Raw genomic sequence first — 4,814 nt, forward strand, 5'->3', positions numbered from 1 at the left:
CCGTCCCTCTGCGGCTTCCCCTGCCATGGGGAGCAGGAGCTGAGCACTGGGGGCTCTGGGAAGTCCCTGAGGACCACAGTGCACATCTCTCTCCTAATCTCAGGTGGGGCTCCCCACAGCCTGGTTCCTGGAGCTCAGGCTGGGAATGAAGACAGTGGTGGCCCCTGGCCCAGCCCACGATGACCCTGAGATGACCTTCTGGGACTGTGTGAACTGTGTGTCCAGAGCATGAGATGAACCCGGCAGGCTGGGGTCTTCCTTGCCCTCGTTCTTAAACCAGATGTTGTTCAAGTGCCTTTGGCCTCACTCATTCCTCGCTAGTCCTCCAGGACTATGTGCTCCAGGGTCCCCCTGTGTCCCGGGCCCCCTTCTCTGCCTCTCCTTGAGCTTTGTGCCCCTGTGTGACCCATGCTTTGCATGTTCCCAGCCCATGGTTGTCCTGGCAGCTGTCCTGAGATGTTGGGTGAGGTTCCCCGATGGAGGTCCCATGGTGACCACCTTTGATGTGCAGGCAGGGACGTACTCCTCAGCAGGAAGCTAATGTACCTCAGGCCACCTCTCACAAGTGTCCTGGTCTGGATCCCATCACATCCTGCACACTTGGTCATGTGATCAGTGCATATGTGAGCACTGCCTTCCCGCCCCCCTTGAGCACTGCCGTCCAGGACCATGTGCTCCATTTGCCACCTACCCTGGCCTCCCATCCAGGAACACCTACTGCTTGTCCAAACAGTGACTTGTTGTACTCAATAAACATCATGGTACCCAGGACAGACCTAAACAACTTCTGTAGTTGCACTTGGTCCCAAACGCCCTAAGCACACCATGCTGGAGGTCAGGTGGCCCTGTTATACGTCAGTGGTCTGTATCTCACTGTTCTCTAGATCACACCTCTGATGTGGGTTATGAAACTGCTCGCCTGGAATACTCTCCAGGGCCTTGTAGTCAGATTTTGTTCAAAACACTGACTTGGGCCCGTAGATGTCCCGTGGGTGGCTGGAGTGGGCTGAAGAGGCTTGGTATCTGTCTTCACTTGGGGTCTGTGTCCTCTGCTGCCTTCACCTTTGGGTCAGAGTCTCGTCAGCACCACACATAGGCTTGTGGAAACACTCGACACATCCTTTGTGCAAACTCTAACATGGGCTTAACTTGACCCAGACTTGCCTAGCCTCCCTCTCCCCTTTTAAGACTAAAGACACCTGCCAGCCACCATGAAGGGAAACACTGTGCCTTAAAGGGAATGATAAGAGGTGGCATCCAAGTTCCTGGAAGATCTCTGCCTGTTCCCCAAGAAGATCTGGCTGCTCCTCTGCTCTGTTAGCCTATCCCTCCACCCTCTGGAGTGCAGGAGCTGATTTGTGAGCCAAGCTCCACCTTCCTTCTCTGGCCACTGAATACAGCCTTTCTTTTCCATCCTTCTTGTGGACAAGGTTTTTCTGGGGATGAGCTCTGAGTTGGGTAACGTCCACTGTTTACCTCCATCTGCAACCATGTCCACTGTGTCCACCATCCTTTCCCCCCAACCATCATGGAAGCCACTGTGAGCATTCACCACAGGACCAAACATCTCTGACCCCACCATGTGTGGGAAATGTGTTCCTGATATCATGCTTCCTTACCATTTGGAATCCACTTTTTCAGAGTGAAAGTATTCATGGTCTGATGAGGATGGGCCCTGACAAAGTCCTGGTGGATAATGGATCCTCATGGTATTCCCTGTGTGTGTAGTATTTACCTTCCTGATGTCCTGGTGGGGAGTGGACCCTTCTGGTGTCCTGAGAAGAGTGGAACCTTTCAGTGTTCTGATTGGGAGTGGGTCCTTCTGGTGTCCTGGTGGAGAAGTGAATCCTCCTGCTGGGTCCAAGTGCATCCAGGTGGGGAGCGGACTTTTTCTGGGCAAGAACACTGCAATTGATGGGTGCGGTTGCCCCAAGTCTACTCTGGGTAGCTTGGGGTGTGGTGGCTTTCCAACTGTTCATCCATATGGAGCAGACCTCCATGGAGTGTGGGCACTGGGCAGGACTTCGACGACCATGTGGAAGCTGTGTCCATGAATGCCAGGTCACCTAAAGCCTCAGAGTGCACTGGGGCTCCCACAGTAGAAGAGGATCTGGCCCTCAGCCTCCCATTTCCCTGCTGGCTGCCTTGTATTCCTTGTGGTGGCTGCAGGCCTCTCTCTGCCCTGTCTGTCCCCTGTTCTTTGACCTTTTGAAGTATCAGAAGCCCCCACATTGAGCAGGAGTAGTCCCAGCTTCTTCCTACAGAATCTTTGGAAATTTTGGGAAATGTATTTCATGATCTGGCATCTGGTTTACACTGTGGGGTCACATGAAAAATTACTGTGTTTTATTAGACTCTCACATTGTACTGGCCACGTGTGTTCTGCTCCCGAGAGTGGACTGGCAGTTGGCATTTGGTCCTGGAGCTGCTTGAAGGGAATTCAGGCTAGTGGGGATGAGTTCGTGGGGTTGGGAGTCCTCCCACTGTTCTGGCCTGAGTCTCCAGGCAGCGTCCATTCTTTTGGAGTCACTGCTTGTGGTTGCTGTGAGAGCGTTTGAGAGGCAGATTCTGGCAGCGGGGACCTGAGCTGGGCTGCCATTCTGGCTTCCTGCCCATCATGGTGCTCAGAGGAGTCAGGTGAGAGGATTTGGGGAGGTAGGACTGGTAAGCTCCACAGGCCCTGCTTCCTGCAGCTTGGCCTGGCAAGTGAGGCTGGATGGACCTGGTCTGCTTGAAGTTTTGTGTGTGGAAAAGATTGTGAAAGTGTATGTGTGAGTGTGTGTGCATTTTGCCTTCACACGTATGTGTGTGTTTGAATTGCCTGTGTATTGAGAGCACGTGTGCATGTGTGTGATTACGTGTCTTGCATGTGTGGGAGCAAGCAATGTGTGTGCATGAGTAGTGTTGTGCACTGGGTTGTCATGGGAGAAGCCCGTGTCTGGATGGCTGGTGAGGTGTGTGACAGGGCTGGGCGAGGGCCGCAGGGCTCTACTGGATACTGTGCTGGGCCCAGGCTCAGGTCCCCAGGGCCTGTGAACCCACAGATGGGCATCTGGTACACATCTGGGGTTGAGGGTTGAGCCTGGCTTGAGAGGGGGCTGGCGACCCTCCAGTCCTCATGCCGCAGATGGACGGAGGCTGGAGTCAGGTTCACGATGCTCACTCAGTCCATCCCAGGAGGTCATAGGTTTTGAGCCCTGGGCCTGGGCCCAGCTGTGCCGCCTCTGTCCTGCTGCGTCCAGTCTTCTAGGAAAGTGGGTTTGTGGGGGGGAGGCAGAGGGCGTGACCTCACCCAGGCGGGCTGGTCTCCTCCAGGTCTCTGCCCTTGCCTTCTGCCCTGGTGCCCCTGCTGTGGCACCTGGGTAAGACCCTGGCACTGCTGCTCCTGAGTCCTCTGTGGCTGGCTGTCCTGTGACCAGCAGTGCCAGGGTCAGCATTCCCTCCTGGCCATTGCACACCATACCACACACACACAACATGCTACACACAACATACCACACACAGACCCCATACACATGCCACTCCACATACAGACAGTCCTACATCATGCACACAAAATTCACACTTATACACACACACCACACACACATGTACACAGAGCACACACATTGCATCATACATACCACACATGTACAGACATACCACTCACATGTACACACATAACACACCATGTCACCACACATGTGCACACACATGTGCACACATCACACAGAGTCACACATGGACCATACACATAAAGTGCGCACACACACCACATCACACACACATCGTATACACGACCTGCCACATACGCCACACCACACATACGCAACAAACACTCCACAAACTATACACATCAGATGCACAACACACACACACACACACACACACACACACCCCACACACCCCACACATGCACCAATAGCTGAAACTCTGCCCAGGTTCTGACGAGACCCTTTCCTTCAGGGATCCACGTCAGGGTCTGTCCACGTGGTCTCAGGGCGACAGCAGGCCTGCTGGATGCCCTAGCCTGTTGGTGTTTCCCCGTGGGGAGGGTGAGGCTCCTGGTAGCTCACAGCCTGGTTGGGGTGAAGACAAAAGATGAAGAAACCGGAAAGCAGGAGGGCACTCTGGGGGCAGCAGGGGTCCTGTCCTCTCTGCTGTGGCCTGGACTCTGCACCTGTTGTGGGAGAGGAGCCCCCCGCCACCACAGTGGCCCTGGGAGCTGGGGGCACTGCAGGTGAGCTTGGTCTTACTGGTGGCTACCTTTGCTTCCTGAATCTTGGCTCAAGCCCCAGGTCCTCTGAGGAGAATTAATAGGGAGCAAGAGGTCAGTCCTGCTGGCATGGGGGTGCTCTTCACAGTGAGGCCCCAGGTGGCTCCAGGAGCTGTCCTGTCCCCACCCCACTGCTTCTTTTCTGTTGTTTCTCCAGCTCCTGGTCTGGCCGTGGGGTCTTAGGTCAGCTCCTCTCCTCTGGCGTCTGGGAAGCCTCCTCCCTTCTCTGCAGCTGCCTGGTGCTGCCTAGACGTGGTGGTCTCTGCGGAACCCCGACTGTTGACAGGGCCCAACTAGCCTGCAGGGGAGGAGCCAGCCAGGGCTCTTGTCTTCATGGCATCGCCCTCGCAGGGCAGCTCTGGACCACCCTGTGTGAGCTGCATGGCCACGCGGCTGACTTCATCCTCCTTTGGAGTGGGCGTTGTGATGACCTCATGAAACACGCTGGGGAGGGTGTTGCCTTACTTTTTCTGGGTGAAGAGTTTTTAGGAGCTTGGAGTGATTTCACCTATAAAACCATTTTTTTTTTTTCCTGGAAGAAATTTTAGATAAACTTGTC

Source organism: Sciurus carolinensis, unplaced genomic scaffold (genome assembly GCF_902686445.1).
Source record: "Sciurus carolinensis unplaced genomic scaffold, mSciCar1.2, whole genome shotgun sequence".
In the NCBI taxonomy this organism is placed as follows: Eukaryota; Metazoa; Chordata; class Mammalia; order Rodentia; family Sciuridae; genus Sciurus; species Sciurus carolinensis.